Below are 20677 nucleotides of genomic sequence, written 5' to 3'. Positions count from 1 at the left end.
TGCCCCAGCTCGGCGGAGGAGGAGGAGGAGGAGAGCCGGGGGAAGGCCCTGGTGCGGAGACATCCGAGGCCGTGAAGCTGAAGGGCCGCCGCGATCGCCCGCGGCGCCGCTCCCTGCGCTGCTGCTGCGAGCAGAGCCGCTGCTGCGCTGCCCGAAAACCTGCCAGACTCACAGGGTGGCCGAGGCTGGCAGGGACCTCTGGAGATGACCCCGTCCCTGTCGAGCAGGATCACCTACAGCACATTGCGCAGGATGGCATCCAGGCGGGTTTTGGATATCTCCAGAGAAGGAGACCCCACAACCTCTCTGGGCAGCCTGTCCCAGTGCTCTGTCACCCTCACAGCAAAGAAGTGCCCCCTCATATTGAGCAGGAACCTCCTGGGCTGCAGTTTGTGCCCGGTGCCTCTCGTCCTGTCACTGGGCACAACTGAAAAGAGACCGGCTCCATCCTCTCGACACCCTCCCCTCAGGTATTTATACACATTGATGAGGTCTCCCCTCAGTCTTCTCTTTTTCAGGCTAAACAGACCCAGCTCTCTCAGCCTGTCCTCGTACAACAGATGCTCCAGTCCTCTAGACGCAGACTTCCCCTGAATCTGCTTCACATTATTTCAAATGAGAATCTCAATTCACACTCGATTCTTTGTTTCAAAATACTTCATATTCTTTCATATCTCCTGATTTCTGTTTGGCCTAGCAGAAACTGCTCTACCTCAGGCAGGAGGGGGTACAACTAGAGTTATAATGCAGGACACTGCCCCACACTGCCAGTCTCTCCTGTGAAGCGCACACAGCAGATTTCAGTTCATCTCCTGGAGAAAAGAGTACCAAAGGGAAGTGGAGGCAAGGTAATCCCAACTATGATGGGGGCGTGAATAATTTCAGGGAAAAATGGTAGTGACTATAACATCTCGGTAGTCTGTGTTGATTTGAGAGCATCCATGGATTTGACTGAGGCTAGGAAGTATGAACCGCATTCCAGTTAAGGAGAAGCCCCCAGGAGCTGGACGGTACGTTTCATGACACTTTTACTTTCCTTAACTAGGAAGGACACTTAAGTTGTAGTTATTTGTCAACTCCTGTGTTATTAATACCACTGTCTTCCCATTACATACAACCCGGAAAGTTGTCTGAGTTGAAAGATAACCAATCCTGGTGTGGAGAAGTTGTCTTAATCCAGGCCATTCTGCTATAGTCTGGTCTGCTACTCACTGAGTAGCCCCACAGCATGTAAAATGACATACTTGAGAGCTCCAGTGGTGGAAATGTCTTTAGTAGGCTTCTGTCAAAGCCACTACATCATGTAACAACATTGACTAGCATAACTGATTTTTGACCAGTAGTTTTTCTGTAGATTTGGCAGCCACAGTCTTTAAGAGGAAAAATATTGCCAATCAATCCTCTCTCTGTCAGAAGTGTGGAAAGAAAAAAAGGTTTTGTCCCCACCTAACAGGTTTATTTGCATGTTGCTGTACTTGCTGCTTATTGACTTCTACAGTGTGGCAGCTGAGACAGCAGAAGGAAAAAGTCTTCATTCACAGCTGAACCACGAGGGCTTAGTAGATTTTGGAGACTGAACGGGGCACAACTACTAAGACAGTGAACAGCTGCAAGCCTATGCACGCAGATGTGTGTTAAACCAACAAAGGGGCAATTACCGCTACTACCAACAAGTTCCTGTGAGGATACAGCTTTGATTTGAGTGTTGTTTGTACACTCACAAATTCAAGATCTGATAATGTTTCACACTACCAACTTGAGTTTCATTCTGTTTTTTAACATTGCATTATGAATTAAAAATGCATTAACCTCGTCCTTTTTTGATGCTCTGAATGTTAGTACTTGCTTCTGTGATCACTTATTCACACTTCTTTTGAGAATAATAAAGTTTTTATACTGACTTACAGGTTTGGGCCTGAGGCACAGTGCCTACTGTCCCCCAGTTTTCTTCATCCTGACTTCAATTTCACCCTTGAAAACAGTAATACTCCTGGGACCACTGATGCCTTTCTGCTCTGACTCCTTCCTCCTGTGTCCTCCCCATACCTTGTGTGAGGAAGGATCCTGCTTGGGTAGGATTTGGCACTTAGGATTAAATTGTTTGCAAACTACTTAAAACATTGTGCTGCCATTCATAAAAGGGTCCTAGATTTGTTCCCCCTGCAGAGTAACACCTCACCTTCTCCTGGATGAGGTACAGATAACAAAGCAGCATAGACCTTAACATCCCCTGGGACTGGACAGCATGCAGGCACTAGGTGCAGTATGATAACGCTGTTCCTAAACTAGATCACTCTTCCTCAGAGAACATGTAGCAATATCAAATATACATATGTATATATTTAATGTCTCCAACTTACAGGCTGGATGCAGTAGATTTTTTCCAAAGCCAAGCAAGAGGAGGAGGATGTAATGAAAGCCCTTTCTGTTTGGTATCAGGGGCCACACGAGTAACAGCTACACATCACCCTCTGCACTCTTCGCTGAAGCACATTTTCTGTCAGGCCATTGCAGGCACACCAACACGAGGCCCGAGCTTGGTAGGATCGGGCAGCCCTGAGCACGGTGGCACTCTGCCATGACAGCAGCTCGCGGAGCTGCCTACCTGTTGGCGTACCTGTGCTGTTTCCCCGGCAGCACAAGCAGAGCTAGAAGGCCACGGCCCGCGTCCTGTCAGTGGTGAGAGCTCCACGCCAGGGCCGACCGCCGCCCTCTCTCTCCACAGGGTAGTGACGCGGCGCCATCTTGAGGGCGGCGGGGCAGGCAGCAGCGCTCCTTCGACTCCTACCCACCAGAGACTCGCAGCAGAGAGGGCTTTGATTCATGCGATAGCGCTAGGAGAGAAAACTGGGGGGAAAAAGCTTGAATTTTGTAGTCTGTTCTGCTGACCTAATTCTGTCAGCAGCTGCATGACTAAACCCAGCAGTATTCTGCGGCTGCTACCTGTGCATCATCATCCTTTTGATCCCTGTGACATGCGCTTTATATAAGCCGCTTCCTTTATTTTAGAGAGCTCTGCTAAGCTAAACACAACTGATTCCTCTTCGCTAGCCTACTGCCAGCATTTGTTTGCCTCATTCCATTAGTCAGTGCAGCACTTGCCTTTATCCTTTTCCTCATCCCCGGTTTGCCACTTTTACTTTTCCCTTTTCCTTCGTGAAATGCCTTTTTTTTTGCCTCATTTTAGCATATGTATATTTTTTATCGGGATAAATGTATCAATCATTCTCTTTTCCTATCCAAATGTAACTAAAATGTATATAGTTCTGCTGTAAGTTACTTACGCAGCGTAAGTTAAACCACAGTTGGTAAAACAGAACTTCCTGTTCTTTTCCTTATGCAAAGGCAGGTACCTTGATGTTGTCTTGATGTGCTACTTGCATAAAAGCAGAGAACAACAAGAAAATAAAATACTTGTGAAGATCCGAAAGCACAGTCATGACAAGAGAAATTCCTGCTTTCTGGGTTATTGGTGACCAATACATGTTTGGCAGCTGCTGACTTAAAGTAAGAAATACATCAAAAATAAATCATAGACTCATAGAATATCCCGAGTCGGAAGGGACCCATAAGGATCATCAAGTCCAACTCCTGGCACCGCACAGGTCTGCCCAAAAGTTCAGACCATGTGACTAAGTGCACAGTCCAATCGCTTCTTAAATTCAGACAGGCTTGGTGCAGTGACCACTTCCCTGGGGAGCCTGTTCCAGTGTGCAACCACCCTCTCGGTGAAGAACCTCTTCCTGATGTCCAGCCTAAACTTCCCCTGCCTCAGCTTAACACCGTTCCCGCGGGTCCTGTCACTGGTGGTAACGGAGAATAGGTCACCTGCCTCTCCACTCCCCCTCGTGAGGAAGTTGTAGACTGCGATGAGGTCCCCCCCTCGGCCTCCTCTTCTCCAGGCTGAACAGGCCCAGTGCCCTCAGCCGCTCCTCATATGTCTTCCCCTCTAGGCCCTTCACCATCTTCGTCGCCCTCCTCTGGACACTCTCCAACAGTTTAGTGTCCTTTTTGTACTGTGGTGCCCAGAACTGCACACAGCACTCGAGGTGAGGCTGCACCAGTGCAGAGTAGAGCGGGACAATCCCTTCCCTCGACTGACTAGCAATGCCGTGCTTGATGCACCCCAATGTCCAAACTTTCTACTTATTCACAGGCAAATTGTCCTATGATTCTAACAAAGCTGAAAGTTCTTTTCACGAGCAAGGTTCACAAATACCTTTAGAGTTGGCCATTTCAGCAGGTCAGTTCAGTTGCAGGTCTTTTAGGATGAGGCATTGACTTTACTCAATTGATGTACGAGTTTTGGATTATACCCATACAACATTTTAAAAACTGTCAAGTGAATTTTACACTTCAAATAATCAATCATGGGTGTTGGTACTATTTGGTGTAAGAGGGTTGGGTTTTTTCCCCTTCACTGTACTTCCAGGAGAGTGACACATTTATTATATAAATTAATTAAACGATATGTGTAGGCACTGGTAGACAGTTTCTGTCAAGCACTCTTAATGGATATCCAGTCATTTCCTTAACAAGAACAGAGGTCTCTGGCTTACTTTGTTTCCTGTCTTTATATTAAGGAACCTGAGTGACAGGTCAGGACAGAGGGAAAACGCAAGGCAAAACACTGAATGGCTTTAGAGCTAAATGGAAGAATCCTGTCACATGCTGCTGGCTGACAAGAAGTCACTAACTGCTGTTGTAGAATGGTCTATGCAGAATAAATACTTACTTTACAAAGAAAAAGGAATATATAGTGTTTGTGTTGGTACAGCTCTGAAGTCTGTGACTGACTCATACAAAAATCAGTCTTTGATCTGTATTTCTGTGATTAACCTTCGGTTACAAGCTACCCTCAAGCGTCTCTCTGATTTACTGTAAATTCAATGTTTGGGTGTAAAAGACAAAACAGAAAAGAAAAAAATAGGTGGTGGCTGCCATAAACATCAAGGAAACGTAAAGTGGTTTTTTTTAATAATTCTTTTATACTGCTATGCCACAAGAGTGACTTGTCTTCTTGCATTTTAAGCAGTAAGTCCTTACCAGTACAGTCCTTAAATATTTGTGACGTGGGAAACAGCATGTTACCAGCATCTTATACTTCCTTTGGTATTTAACAATCAAGTATATACTCCTCAAAATATATATATATATTATAAAAAATGCACTTACAAAGCCAAGCAACATTTTCTGTTACATCTTCTATATGGTAAAAGTAAGATGTTATTATTATATGTTGAAGGGTAACAATCCCCCTTTGAAGTTAATTAGAGGCAGTATGGAAACAGCAGAGCATGACCATATATATTTAAGGTGAGAGATTTAAAAATTTCTTCATCCCTCTTTCTGTAGAATTAACAATCAACAGAAAGTTATTCAGGCAAATATTTTTACTTACATGTAGAAGTTGCTCGTTTGTTTATTCCTAAGCAAAACTAATTTATCCAAGAAGAGATCTGCTTACATGCATTTGTCTTACACATCTGTTCTCAAAGCCATATTTAGCTTAATTTTCTTATTATGCTGGAAGAAATCAAGTCTAGAAATGGTTTTGCTATTTATTTGTTTTTGCGCCAGTGTGACCTGCATTTTAAGTGATGGTGTTGAAAAATCACATTGCAATTCTTTTTCAAGAAGCAAAGAGTTGATGTGTTTACTGACACTAATTCCTTATGCTGCAGTTACTATAATGTATTGTCACCGTAAAACGACTGAAACAGAATACACAGAATAAGATAGCATCCTAAATGTAATATCATCTCCTGCAATATTATTCTATATTTTCAAAAACGTACGCTTCTCAGAAAGTTTCAAGGTAAAGTAACCACATAAGCTACCTGAACCCATGTGTTTTCTATTACAATATTACCTTAAAAAAAAAAAAAACCACCAAAATACTGTTTAAGTAGAAGCATGTATAATATAGCAGATACCTTAACTGACAACTTGGTAGAAATGTGCATTGCAGCAGGTATGCCAGAAATGGAAAACTGAACATGAAAGAAGGGGATAAAAACATAGCCCCAAACCTGTGGACACCAAGAAAAATAGGACACACACTTTTCAGTGTTTCAGACTAGGTGTGCGGTATGTCCATGTTCATTGAAAATGGTTTATAAAGTGTATTTAAGGCCAGGTTTTTTACCCCCAGATACCCTGCATTGGGTAAGGTTATTAAATATTTGAAAGAGAAGTACAGGTACAGATTTGAATTAGAAGCTAGAGAAAAGAGGAAAGAAGCACATATTTCGACTTCTTTTGCTTTTGGGTGGGTACCCACGTTAAGGAAGAATTGGTCAATTGAAAATTGATCCTGAACAATAGAATTCATTTTTCTTGCCAAGGAGTTACTGAATTAGTCGACGTGGTTTGTTTTTTTTTCTATATTCCATCTTGGATAATACAGAATTACTGTCTTGCTCTGCAACTTTAATCATTGCACTTCATTTTTGAGGGCTAGCTCAAACTCTTGCTCTTGAATTTTTTTAGCATGACCGCTGCAGACTGATGGGACTCTAATCAGTTCTTGGTACCTGTACATGTTAGAAGTGTACAAGATGCTGCTCTGTTTAGAACACAATTATTTCAACTTGCTTAGACCAAAGAGTGAAATTAAAGTACTCTGATGACTTAGGAAAAAAGCCCTATGAATATTTTCAGTAACTAATATAAAAAGAAAAAAAAAACATTTTGAACTGGAAACTTATTTTCTTACACTAAAGCAAAGCAGAGTTAGACTCCGAAAAGTGAAAGTAATGATCACGCCACCAGTGTCTCTCCAAATCTGTTTCTACTTACCACAGGGCAAAATTTGAATTGATATTAATGCACCTTTTTCACACAGCCTGTTGTTCAATCTTAACAAATACTTCAGAACATTATTCAAAGTCAGGCTTACCTGTATGCACTTGAGCTTCTGACGTGGTTGGTTTTTTGTTTGGTTGTGGTTTTTTTTTTTAGGGATGGGAAGGGAGCTTAGATCCCATGTAAGTAATTTCATTGAAAACAGAAAAGATGAAGGAAGTATCTACAAATGAAGAAAGTATCTACAACAGGAAGACTACAAATGAAAGGGAAGACAAAACAGTAGAAGGTACTTGTGTGGCCTTAATTTACATGGCAATTGACAACAACCGCAATCTGCAATGATTTAGAAGTGCCTTACACCATTCCCCCTTCAGACAGAAAAACGGGATTCCCATATTATTTAAGGGGAGTGCAATCCCTCTCAGAATATGAGGGTCTGAGGTCCACTACTGAGTATTGAAAAAGACTAGGCAGCATCGAACTGAACTGAGAAGGGAGGATGAGTCTCTTTGGACCTTCATGTAACAGAAAGGAAACTCAGATTTTAGCCCTAAACAACTGTTTTTAGAGACAGGCTGGGAACTGGTTCTTTTGAACCCAGGGTCCATTTCAGCATCTTCAAAGCTAAAGAAATGGTTGACTGCTCTGTTGAATCGTGTTCCAGGTGGAAAAAAAACTCATGTTCCTATTAACATAGAGAACCTAATGTCTGACTTCGGTCCTAAAGATGAGTTTTGGATTCAAACGTACCCCCCTCCAAGATAAACAGCTACCTTTACTTTGTGTTGCTCCTATTCTGCATAAGAGATTTGTAGCTTCAAACTTCATAATGTCTCCTCTTGATGAAGGGAGGAGGTTGCAGATGTATGAGAGGGCAAGACAACGTCCCAAAATACATTGCATTGCAACAAAACTGCTTTAACGTATTCCTGCCAGGGCAAAAACTCCTTTGCAAACCACCACAGATGAGACATTAGGGCGAAAAAGGGTAGAGCGCATTGTTGAATTGTTTCTGCATACTTGCAAGTCGGGGAGCCAGTCAAGCTGAGATGACAGCTTGAGATCCCAACTGTGGCTTAGGATATGCTGTGCACCATAGAATTTGGTTCCCATAAGAGACCTTCTTAGGAATTAGGTCATCTGTGGCGACCTGACTTGTAAAAGTGCTCCAAAATATTCCCCATGTTCTGGGTTAAATCACACTGCCTTCATGCAGACGTTCTCCTGGGGACCAGATCTGGGGACCAGATCGCTGCAGCCCATGGGTCCCACACGGAGCAGATCTCCACGCTGCAGCCCGTGGAGGAGCCCCCGGTGGAGCAGGTGGATGTGGCCTGGAGGAGGCTGCGGCCCATGGAGAGCCCCCGCAGGAGCAGGCCCCGGGCCGGAGCTGCAGCCCGTGGAGAGGAGCCCACGCAGGAGCAGGGCGTCTGGGGGGAGCTGCCGCCCACCCGTGGGGGACCCGTGCTGGAGCAGTTTGCTCCTGGGGGATGGATGGACCCCGTGGTACGGAGCCATGTGGGAGCAGATCTTGAAGAGCTGCTGCCTCTGGGCAGCCCCCTCAGGATCAGTTCGGGAAGGAGAGCATCCCGTGGGAGGGACGAAGTACTGGAAATTTCATTTTTCAGAAGAAACAAGGTGTTTAAGAAGGAAATATATAGTTTCCTTTTAAGGCTTCCTGGATAACTGTGGTTATTTCATATTCCCAACTCGGAGGAAGAGAATTGTTGATTTCACCTTCTTTTTTCTTACGTGGAACTAAAAGGTCAACAGCTTTGGAAGTAAGGGGAATGTATCAGAATCAAGCTCTTTTTGTCTGTAATCCTTTCTTAAGGAAAAAATTTATCACACACCTTCCACAGATGTATGGTAGTAGAGAATAATTTTGAACTAATCTAATTAAGGTCAATTTGGGGATAGTGGTACTTCTCTAATTGTTTCTGAGACATACGCATTAGCAACAGAGAGTGTTTGGTTGTCACTGCAAGGGGCCTACGGCAACGACTTCCCAAACAGAACTGAATTATGTCACAATGGCACTTTGGAACAGCTGCCTCTGCGCAAGTTTAGCTAGGAGGGACAGAGAAGTGTGCTGGATGTGTTGAAACCGTGTGAGGTTCTGTGGATCCCACCTTGAGGTGCATAGAGAGGGCCCATGCCCTTCTGTAAGTGTTTTGACGCTTGGCGAGGAAAAAAATGCGTTTTTATTGTGAATGCTTCATTTTAGTATTCTGTAGGTTGCGTAAAGTCCTTTCACAAGCATTAACTGTGGTACTTTTGCTCAGTGATGTAGTTGCAACAGAGCAACAGAGCAACAGATGGTTATTGACTTCGAAGGCAAATATCTGGCCAGACTGCAACACTTATGCTCACAGCGCGGGACAGCTCTCGTAAAGGTGATTCAGGGTAGTTTCTGGAAAACAAGGCATCAGACGGTAAAGTTAATCTCCAAAACAGCTTCCTTTGCGCTAACATAGGAAAGGCAAGTAAGAGTAAAGGGAAGAGTCCAGATACTGTAAGAAGCAGCAACTGTGAAGGAAACTTCCTTCTGGCTGATACAGCTCCATATGTAGTTGTCAAGTATGAAGAGAGTAGTTCTAAGTTTCCCGGGGAGAGGAAAAAGAAGAGACTGTGAGACTGTAAAAAGAAAAAAGTGGGATTGGCTATTTCAGGAAATAATACTAACTGGAAATACAGATATGCCGCCACCGCCGCGGGGGCTTCTGGTGTGAGTGTGAAGCTGTGGCAAGAGGGATTTCCTATTCCTAATTTGACCTGCTGGACACCAACCTTCCTAGTAAATTGCTGATGTTGCTGAGGAGGCAGCAGTATCAAAGGCCTTGCTGATGAAGGTACAGCAAGTTTGGGGAGGCTTTGGCATTTCTCTACAGTGCTGCTCCTTGACGGTGACCCAAGACTCAGATTCTGAACGGAGCAAAGCAAGCTAGAGGAAAACTGTATGTCCTGGTAATTATTTATTTATTGGTTTGTTTATTTTTTCATTCTTCACTTGTAAGAAAATCTAAACCTTTAAACCATTTGTTTGAAAACACAGTTTTATGGAAATGATTATGGGTGTGCTCCTTAACCTTGTTTGGAACCTGTTTCGCCTCGCCACAGTTATAGGAGACCTACGCTCAAATTTATGCTTACCATGATAAAGCCTTATTCTTTTGGTATTCTTTTCTGTGATGATCGCAGGTGAGGTTGAAAAGAGTTTTCAGGATGATTCTTCTTTTCCTTTGCAGTCTCCAAAACTCCATATTATAGCTGATCTTCATCTCTGATCTTCAAAGCTTCACAGGCCAAAAGAGAATAGAGATGAGGAAGGAAACAGAGAGTGCTGATGAATATTTCCAATTACCACATGTAAGTTTTGTGAAAGAATCAGGTGCATTTCTGTAGTGAAGTTGTGAAGACTGGAAGTACACTTAGTGTTTTTCATCCACGCTGTGTCAAATGGCAAGAATTTTCCCTAGCTGTAAAAACAGAAATGACAAACAGACCCTCCTCTGGGTCTTCAGAATGCTCCTAAGATCACCCAGACTGGCTAAGTAGAGACGCTCTAGCACAGATGCATATAGATGCAGTATAGATGGTGGTAGAGATGCTCTAGCATAGACGTGACACACTTTGACAGCATCTTTTCTCTGACAGCAACTTATGTCTTGGCTCTTCACATCAAGCCAGAGCAGCTTCTTTGCCTCCGGAACCTGCAGACTGACCTCTCGCGCCTATCTGTGGCGGACTGAGGGTAATGTTTGTAGCACACACTGATTCTGTATTCACTGTAACTTTTAGAAAAGAGAGCAAGAAGCTGACCTGCATAGCAGTTTCTTAGGTTTCTGTATATGTGCATACATTTTTATTTATTTACTTATTTAAAGGTATCTTTTGTTCTCTAAAATGAAGCCTCTGACTGTTACTAATGTATGGGACATACCTTGACACTATAATGGTGTATAAATACTTTTCATCTCATCCTTGCTACTGTTGCTGTATTTAAAAAATAATTGTGAATATAATTACCTGCTTCTTCTTTTTTTCTTTTAAAATATATACGTATTCTATTATAAAATCCTATAAAAAGGAGTGAACTCAAAAGGAAAGAGAAACCAATTTTAATCACATTTCTAAATTAGATACCTAATCCTGATAGATTCACTCCCTTCCAAATATAGCTCAACAAATGAAACAGTAAAAATTCACATAATATTTCTTTTATAACAAGATTTCATTGCACAACAGTTCTTTGCCTAACCCTGCAATAACCCCATAGGCATTGCAATTGCTTACTTGTTCTTCTCCTTTACTTGTTTTTAGTGTTTACTTTTCTAAACTATCCTTAATGTTACAACATTGGATTTATTTACCTCCTTAATATCAAGAGAATGAGGCATTTGCTTCATAGGACAGTACTTTGATGCTTTCCAGGGCTAATGGCCAAAGTTCTCAAAGCACTTTTCATCAGTGATTTATATGTTTCTCCATCTTTCCATCTTCATTTAGAGCTCTTAATTTAGGTATTAGGTGAACAAGAACCCCGACACCAGCTGAAGCCATATCAGACATAGTAAGGACATGCGCCTGTTAGCAAGTAATTCAGAGTGATTCCATGGTGGACTTTAGACAGATTCACTCTGGTCCTCTGGACTAAGCATCCCCAAGGGATATTTCAAAGCTCTCTGAATGATCTGTCATTATCTCTTACACTGTAGTCTCCATTAGGAAAGGGTAAATATTCATTGCCCACATGGAAAGGAACTACTCATTTAGTTGTTTCTAACCAAAATCTCTTTATTGCGTTCTATTTACAGAAACCACTTGGCTAGCCAAACTAAATCACTGAAAATGGAAGTAGTGGCACTACTTCAAAACCGTGCTTCTGCCTCTAAGCAGAACTGTAATGTAGGTGGGGGCATAGCAAGAGGACGTGTCCAAGCCAGGGTGGAATTGAAAGTCACCTGTCCGAGCCACAGAAAAAAGTCAGCGATTCCCAGTTTGAGACTGTTGCTTGACCAGTACCACAGCAGCTGGAACGCTTATGATTACTGCTGATGGACTCCCACGAATCAGCCAGTGATACAAGTTACGAGAACGACTGAAGCGATTTGAAGTTAAGCTTCTCCCTGTACTGCATTCAAATTTGTGAAAGAAAGGAGAAGGGAGAAGAAGACAGGAGAGGAGGAGAAGAGAGGAGAATATGGGAGGGAAAGAGAGGGAAGGGAAGGGGAGGGTACTGAAGGGACGTGTAGGGTAGCGTAGGGCAGTGTAGGGGAGGGGAGGGCTACCATAAATAAAATGGTCAAATAAATGACATTTTGGATCTGGAACCGAATAGTTATGTTGCCATTCATTCCACAACCTGATTTATCCCTGCAGTCTTTGTATTGCACAGTGCCATTGATGGTTTGGCATGCACAGAGGTGGCTGAGTATTTTCAGAAATAACTTTCCGTAATAACTGAATCAAGACTTTTGCTGTAATGCAAAAGATCAGGTGATTGATTAACATATGGATGGCAGATGAGCAGGGGAAACACCTTCGAAACTTCCAAATATTTTCTTTATACAGAACTACAGCTCCTTCTTCTCTGCTCTCCGGTTATGAAAGTTTCTGTCACCTACTTAGTAAGCAGAAGCAGTAAAATGGGAGTTGGAAGATCCAGCTAGAGCATAAGTGCCAGCTAGAGGAAGCAATCATTTATAGTGAGTCCAGTGTTTGAAGAGAGTTTATCCGGCTTTCCAAGGAACATATACTAGTGCAAAGCAACCGATGTATCTGACTCTCCAATGAAAGAAAAGGAAGTGCAAAGCAGCAAATGCTTGAGAGAGGGAAAAAGAGATGCATCTCAACTGTCTGGGGGGAAGAAGGCAGTCAGCTCGTAACAGATTATTTGAGAAACAAATCAGATGGCAAAGACATCACATTTATTTAAGACAGTAGCATTTTACTACATGTGGTGCTAATGGAGGTTAAATAAAAGACACAAGGGCAGCAAAATCCCTCACTTGCTTCTCACACGCGGACAAAACTGTTACCTGAGAGAAATGCAGACTAATTTCTCCAACCTCACAGCACTTTTTGACACCATTGGCTGCAGGTTACCTCTTAAGTATTTGAAGATTTCAGGAGGGCTGACTGATTTAGATGGGGATAGGTTTAAATCACACTTGTCAATGGGCTCTTAATTTGGAACCACAGTCATTTTTTTCCCTAGACCTGTTAATACGCTAGGCAGTCCCAGGAAGCGTAAAACTTTGAGCCATGCTCTCCAGCATTTGCATTCTGCACTTGCTGTAGGTTCTTTATTCTGTAATCAGAATTCTAACAATCTCCTCAACAGCATACAGACACAAAATCCACAGACCCAGGTAAAACAGCATCCCATCTGGTTGTACGATCGTCAGACATGCAGTCTTTTCTATTAACTGCTTCTCGGCATTTTAAGACAGATGACTACCCAACACTGAACTGTCTCAAGTTTCCAGTCTGAGACAGCTTTGTAGAAATGAGAGAAAAATTTCATTACAATTGGCCTAGCATGGAATTTATTCTTAAAAAGTTTGGTAGAATACGCTTGTAGACTTCAAAACTTGTACACCATCACTTGAACACTCCATCTACGTGATATTCTCCAGAAATACCAAACTTTTCGTCCTGGTAGTTATAGCTGATCAGTCATATTAGCTAATCAAAGTGGCTGATCAGTCAGGTAGGTTCCCCTCTCTAGTCTCTATTCATATCGGTACTGGAGTCCTTGGGTGGTCGTCCGGCGCACTCTGCTGGTCTTTGGTGAAGGGCAGAAGTCTTCCTCGCTGCTCAGTTTGGCCTTTCCTGTCTTTGACAGACTTCAGCACTCAAGCCAGTTCTTGCTGGTTCCATTATCCATGCAGACAGTCTTTTACACCCTTATCTTTGGGTCGTTAACCTACAATTGTGCCAGCTCAGACCTAGGAATCACCATCCTTTGTCTTGTTCCCTGTCTCAAGTCTCCCCTTTTCTTTAGCCAAAGCAAATTCTTTTGCTTATAACAATCCTTCTTGGTTCATAGATTTCATAAAATTCTCACCAGTTTCGCCTTGGTGCTCGTTTCAGTTACACTTCCAGGTTTCATAATCATCTAGTCCTTTCATACAGCACCAAAATGCACACTGTACCACTACACAGGTCAAGAATACTAGGAAAAGATCAATATTCCTCTAAACAATTGCTTAAGCCAAGAAAAGTTGGGTAACCAAGAGGTCGTTTTGTTGCATAATTCTCAAAAACCCCATGAGGTGTCATCTTGAACTACCTTATGTAGGATTTTGGTCTTTTCAAATACATATATATATATATATATGAGAGAGAGAGATCAGTCTCAATTCATCCTGCCTCATTTACATACATACAGCAACTAATATTTATTAAAGTGCATACTTCCCCTTGGGAGGCAAATAAAAGGTCTAGTGCCTAAAACGTTCTTATTGATTTGTTCTAGTTGCTTGCCCAAAACTGTAACATGTTGTTGCAAATATTGGTTTCCCACTTGTGTTAGATCTTCTCCTTCGTACAGTACTCGGTAAGGCCTGCCATGCAGTATCTCAAAAGGGGCTTAGTTTTACCAGTACATATTGGTTTCTTGACAGATTTCACCAATCTGTTGTTTTATCAAATGGTTCATGGTTTTTCACTTGGCCACTTGCCTGTGGCCTATACAGAGAGTGTTGTTGCCAATCAATCCCCAGCACTTTGCTGACTTGTCAGGTCAGTTCTGCAGTGAAGTGTGGTCCCCTGCCAGATGACATTGCTGAGGGTATACCAAATCTTGGTATCATTTCATTCAACAATACTTTGGACACTTCTCTGGCTTTGTTAGTTCTACATGGCAATGCTCCTGGCTGTCTGGAAAAGGTGTCTGTTAGTACCAATAGGCATCTAAACCCCCCTTTCCTTGGGAGTTCAAAAAAATCAATTTGCCACTGTTTCCCAGGAACATTCCCCTTCCCTATTGTTCCTGTTTGGGGTTTGATTCCTGCCTGTGGATTATTTTTAAGACATATGACACGTCGTTTCGATACCTGTCTGTCAATGGCATACAAATCAGGTCCTATGCATTTTCTACTCAAAAACCGTTCTAATAGTTCAGCTCCCCAGCATGCTTTCTTATGTTCTCCAATTACCATCCAATATCATATGGTATCACAATTCTCCCATCAGTTCTTTGTGTTAAACCTGTAGGTAACGCTTTCCGTTTACATCTTCAACTAATTGCTTATTGATCTTAGAATATTCTACTTCATTTTCTAAGACTTTTGTTAATGCCTGGTTTTCTGTTCCTGCTACTAGTGCCAAAATTTGACTCTCAGATGCCCGTTCTGCTGCCCCTTTGGCTTCTGCATCAGCCAATCTATTTCCTCTTTCAATAGCAGCATCCCCTGTTTGATGTCCTTTACAGTGCAAAATGGCAACTTTAGCTCTTCTGCATGTTCAATTGAGGATGATAAGAGTCCTCTCTCCCTCCAAATTGCCCCATGTGCAGGCACCACACCAAAGCCGTATTTCAAATCTGTCCAAATGTTAATTCTTTTCCCTTTTCACCAGCTCAAGAGCTCTTACCAAGGCGACGATTTCAGCCTTTTGGGCTGATGTTTGTTACCGCATATCCTGGCAGGTGAAGTCCTTGGCGGACGAAGGTGCTGTCATCTATATACCAGTCCTTTGCATCTTCCAGGGGTGGTCGGCTGGAGTATACCGTGTCCATGGTCTTGATGCAAAAACTCTGATACTAAGGAAAGAGGCTGGGTTCACAGTATTAATGCAAAAAAAATTAGTAAACTAATAGTCCATTCTACACATTCCTTTTCCTCCTGAGTAGCTATCAACACATCATTTACATATTGCAAGTGTCCCCTTTCCCTGAAGGGGTTTTCCAAGCTTCAAGATTACAGGCTACTTGGTTTCTGAATATGGTGGGGCTATTCTTGAACCCCTGTGATAACACAGTGCAAGTAAGCTGAGTTTTTCATCCTCTTTTAGGATTTTCTTATCCAAAGGCAAAGAGTTTCTGGCTTTCAGGTGCCATGGGCAGGCAGAAAAAGGCATCCTTTAAACCTAGTACCGTGAACCAAACTTGACTCTTTTCTAATTTTGTCAAACGGTTGTAGGGGTTGGCTACTACAGGATATAAGTCTTTTGTTATCGTATTGTTGGCCCTTAAATCCTGAACTATACGATAGGTTCCATCTGCCTTTCTAACCAGGCCTATATGGAGCGTTATATTCTGACTCACATTCTACTAATAGTCCATATTTAAGAAAGTTATTGATTATTCCTTCCATTCCCCTTCTGTCTTTCACCTTTAGTGGGTATTGCTCTTAGCACACCTTGGGAGCATTTTCCTTTAAATTGTTTTTTTTTTTTACAGGTACTACATTTTTTGCTCCCCCAGGTATTCCTGTAGCCCAAACTCCCAGACACGCTTGGTCCATAATTACATCCATTCAGGGAGTCCTATCTGGAGCTTTCTCTGGACTCACCAGGGATAGATAGACTTCAGAGCTTAAGATAGTACTTTTATTTCCATCTTCCCTTGTTCAAAAGAAAGTTTTGCATCCACTTTTTCCAGCAAGTCCCTTCCTAAGAAGGGCCTTAGCAAATTGGGTAAGTATAAAAATTGATGGATTCCCATCGTTTTTCCCCAATTTCAATTTCGAGCATTGCAAAAAAACACCTTTGCCTTTTGGCCAGTTGCTCCTACTACATTTACAGACCTAGAGCTTGTCCAGAATCAATTTTTGGATTAACACAGAGAAAGAAGTTCCCATATCCAACCTAAAATCCATGCCTCTTCTTCATTCCCTAACTTTCTTCCAACCACTGGATCTGCTAAGCTAGATGCCCCAGGTCCCCCGCATTCCTGCTCTGACTGCTGCCAAGTTTATCCTGCAACCTAAGACAATGGCTTTCTCATATCAGAGGCCGATTGTCCTAGAAAGAGGCTAGCCAATTGCCTCCATTTCTCTCCCAAAGCCAGGTCCAAATCGTTTTTTTTTTTTCTCTTCATTGCATTTCAAAGCTGCTCCAAAAATTCCACAGGGGTTTCTTTGGACCTTGTTGGAACACATTCTCAATTCCCAATTTACCCAGATTTTGGTATTTACCAGAGGCCCCAGAGGGCTCACACCCGTGATTTTGATATCCTCTTTCCCTGCTCATTCAACTTCAAACAGCTGTCAAATACTACATGCCACACCTTTAGCACCTTCAATAACCCTTCTAACGCTTCTTTTTAGCTTCCTCCAGCCTGTACTTTCACCAAAGGCTCAGTCAGGGGCCAACTTCATTCCAAACCCTTTTCCCTGCAGGATGCTGAAACAGCATCTCAGCATACAACATTTCATCCTATTTTCTTTCTCTCCTCAAAACCAGCACTAATTGCACGACCATGTTATAGTCGATTGATCCATAAAGTGCCCATTTAGCTCCATCCTCAAGCTTGTATAGTGGCCACCCTTGACTGCAATACTTGAGGAGAGTCCTCTTGCTTTCTGTGCCCCAGTTCCGAAAATATCCTTCCAATGTGCCAATATGCACCCGACGGGGCTTTTCTTTAAAACGTCTTTGTTCTGGGTATTGCCCATCTCCTTGATTTCCTATCCCCCTCTATTTATCAGTTCTATTCCTTTTTAGTTACTGTCCCTTGTTTCAATTTCCACGCAAACCTTTTATTGCGGGTTTTTACCGTCTTCTCCCCATCTTCTTCCCAAACGTCCCAATTCTCTGGGATTAAACTTTTCTTTCCACGTACAAACTTCACTATTTCACATTCTTGATGGCTCCTGCCGCAATCCTAAATCCACCCAACTTTGGGAAAACACTTGGGACACTCAGCCTTCTGTCTGCTAGAGGAACAATACCACCTTTGCTCACAGGATTTACATTTCAGCAAGACCCAAGCTGAGCGCCAATTTTTCTCATGTCCTTTGTCAGTAAGCCCCCACACAAAACAAGGAATTACTCCTACCTATCCGTCAATAGGAGGCTTTAAAAAGGTATTGGGGATAGGCTGTTCCCAATCTAAGGCCACTTTCTGTCCGCTGGCTGTTAAAAAAGACCATAACCAGAGTCAGGACTCCCACCCACCTCACAACAACACTGTGTCTCTAACACGCACACCCTTACCCAGCTACTTTCAACACAAAATACCCGGGCATTTGCAAATAAGACATACAATTATGACCGCTCCAGTCGGTAGCCCTCCAGCAGCTGCAGATACGACCCAGGTAACCCTGTCACAATCGCGAGGGGCCCGCTTACCCTTCTCCCGCTTCTCAGGCTGCCGGTAGCAGGTCCGCCCTGGCTCCCAGTACGGGGATGCAGCGGTGACCTCGGATTCGCTCGCTCCGCTCCCCAGGTCGCTGGCGGCCGCCCTATCGCTCAGCAAATGCCCCCGGCCGCTCTGCCGGTCACCCGTAGGGTGCCCTGCTCCCGGACGGGGACTGTGCCGGGCGTCTCTGCGCGGCTTACCAGCGGCCCCGGCCAAGCGCGGGCGTCCCCTACGACATCCCGGCCCCCTGTGTTAAACATCCCGTTTGGGCTCGGCTTCAGGAGGTCGTGGTCTGCTCCCGCGGGGAGCGGCGGCTCCTCCGAGGAAAAGGAAGAAAGAAACAGTTATAAAGCAGGGATGTTTATTCGGCGCTGCGCACACACGCCGGGCGCAAGGGGGATAGCTCCGCCTAACTTGCGCACCAACGGCTGCTGGCAGCGTGCTTCTGTCAGTGGGACAAACCCACCTTCATTGCATTCCCCCCGTAAGTCTCTCGCACAGCCACCAGGCCCCCGAAGAATCAGTCAGGCAGGGTCCCGTCTCTATTCGTATGGGTACTGCGGTCCTTGGGTGGTCGTCCGGCGCTCTCTGGTGGCCCTCTGTTGAAGGGCAGAAGTCTTCCTCGCCGCTCGTCTTCTGGCCTTTCCCGTCTTTGACTGGAGCCATGGGGACCAGATGTTGGAGCACCAAGTTTCTCCGAGAGCCCTCTTTTCCCAACCTTTTTTTTTTTTCTCTTCCAGCTCACGTCCCTGAGCCTGTAGTGTCCTGGTACATTTTCCATCCCTTTTTCTCGTGTCCTCTCCGTGGTCACGTAGCTAAAACCACAGGCTGGCACGGCGCATGTACCCACTCTGTCATCTTCCTTGTGCAGAAGGACGCTTATCCCTGATAGCCAAAACACTGGTTTGTACAGGTGGGGAGGACAATCAATTTTCTTTAAGTTGGTGGACCTCTGCAGAAAGTTTCTCCACAGCAGAGACGCAGGCCTGTAGGGAAGAGGACAGACTTTCTTCATACTGCTTTTGACTTGCATATTGTGAAAACAGCATTTCTTTTATGAACAGCACATTCTCACCATTTCCACTTCATTAAAGTAACAAACATGCAACCAGTATCTATCCAGATCTGTTTCTACTTACCACAAGGCAAAATTTGAATTCACATTAAGGCACCTTTTTCACACAGCCTGCTGTTCAATCTTAAGAAATACTTAAGAACATTCTTCAAAGTCAGGCTTACCTGTATGCACTTGTGCTTCTGAGGCTGGTTTTTTTTTTTTTTTAAGGTCTGGGAAGGGAGCTTAGAGTCCATGTAAGTAATTTGACTGAGAACAGACAAGGTGAAGGAAATACTCAAACTCCTCCACATTGAGCAACCGTAGAACCCAAGAACACTTACCTGCCAGCTTCTGGCCTTGAGTCGCTTCCAAACTGCTTTGCAGTGAAGTAGGACCACCAGGGTTTTACTGTACTGAGAAGGCACCACCAGCGTAACTAGCTCCTAGAGTCTCTAAAACTATTGCACAGAGATGGTAGAAAACACAAAGAAAAAGCAGCCTACTGGGGAACACTGAGTCCCTTTCACCACAAGAGAAAAGCACCCTAGACAACCCAAGCCTCAAACTCCTCTAGGGAGGCAATCCACCTCAGCCCCCCTCCCCACTCCTCATGCTTCCTATATAGCAAAGGTCAAATGACCCACACCTGGCAGATTTCACTTAACAAGGGTGGAGCCAAGAGACCTTGTGGCATAGGCTCATCTACCTGGCTTCAGTGTTTTAAGGTCAATTGCTCCTTGTCACTAGTAGAAATAACCTGACAAGGGGCTTAGTGGTTAGAGTTGACCTAGTGAATTAACTACAAAAGGTGCACAAGGGTCATATTTCTGTTAGTCATTCTGTGAGGAAAATTAGTACAGAGCCTGTTAAAAAATCTATATATAAAAAAATAAATAAATAAACAAATAAATTTAAAAAAAGAAAAAAGAAAATGACCTTAAAGGCAAAATTGCCATCATAGATTTTCATCTGTCTAGTCATGACAGGTAAAGAATGTAGCAAATGGACACTAGTGGGGTCCCTCAAGGCTCCATTTTAGGGCCGGTCCTCTTCAATGTTTTTATAAATGATTTGGATGTAGGACTAGAAGGTGTTTTGAGCAAGTTTGCCGACGACACCAAACTTGGAGGAGTTGTGGACTCGGATGAGGGTGGGAAGGCCTTGCAGAGAGATCTGGACAGATTGGAGAGCTGGGCGAACACCAGCCACATGAAGTTTAACAAAAGCAAGTGCCAGGTCCTGCACCTGGGACGGGGCAACCCTGGCTATACGTACAGACTGGGCGACGAGATGCTGGAGAGCAGCCTCGCAGAGAGGGATCTGGGGGTCGTGGTAGACAGCAAGCTGAACATGAGCCAGCAGTGTGCCCTGGCAGCCAGGAGGGCCAACCGTGTCCTGGGGTGCATCAAGCACGGCATCGCTAGTAGGTCAAGGGAGGTGATTGTCCCGCTCTACTCTGCGCTGGTGCGGCCTCACCTCGAGTACTGTGTGCAGTTCTG

General features: G+C 43.8%; 2 long non-coding RNA genes across 4 annotated transcripts; one reads left to right on the top strand and one right to left on the bottom strand.

Moving 5' to 3' along the window:
- Positions 1 to 101: 101 nt before the first annotated feature.
- Positions 102 to 15418, top strand: LOC310897628. The gene is made up of 4 exons (XR_014582420.1): positions 102 to 470; positions 10059 to 10179; positions 10468 to 10564; positions 11628 to 15418. It is a non-coding gene; the product is annotated as an uncharacterized lncRNA (long non-coding RNA).
- Positions 6835 to 20434, bottom strand: LOC310897627. Of its 3 annotated transcripts, XR_014582419.1 has the most exons (5): positions 19520 to 20425; positions 18112 to 19107; positions 15412 to 15593; positions 9964 to 10106; positions 7953 to 9223 (listed from the first exon to the last, which is right to left on the bottom strand). It is a non-coding gene; the product is annotated as an uncharacterized lncRNA (long non-coding RNA). The 3 variants fall into 3 exon arrangements; XR_014582417.1 differs by having other exon boundaries at positions 6835 to 9223; positions 15412 to 19107; positions 19520 to 20434; XR_014582418.1 differs by having other exon boundaries at positions 6835 to 9223; positions 15452 to 19107; positions 19520 to 20434.
- Positions 20435 to 20677: the final 243 nt, after the last annotated feature.

The sequence above is a fragment of the Anser anser genome, assembly GCF_964211835.1.
Source record: "Anser anser genome assembly, chromosome: 3".
Lineage (NCBI taxonomy): Eukaryota > Metazoa > Chordata > Aves > Anseriformes > Anatidae > Anser > Anser anser.
The sequence above is the reverse complement of the archived record's forward strand: the minus strand, read 5'-3'. Positions and strand labels throughout refer to the sequence as shown.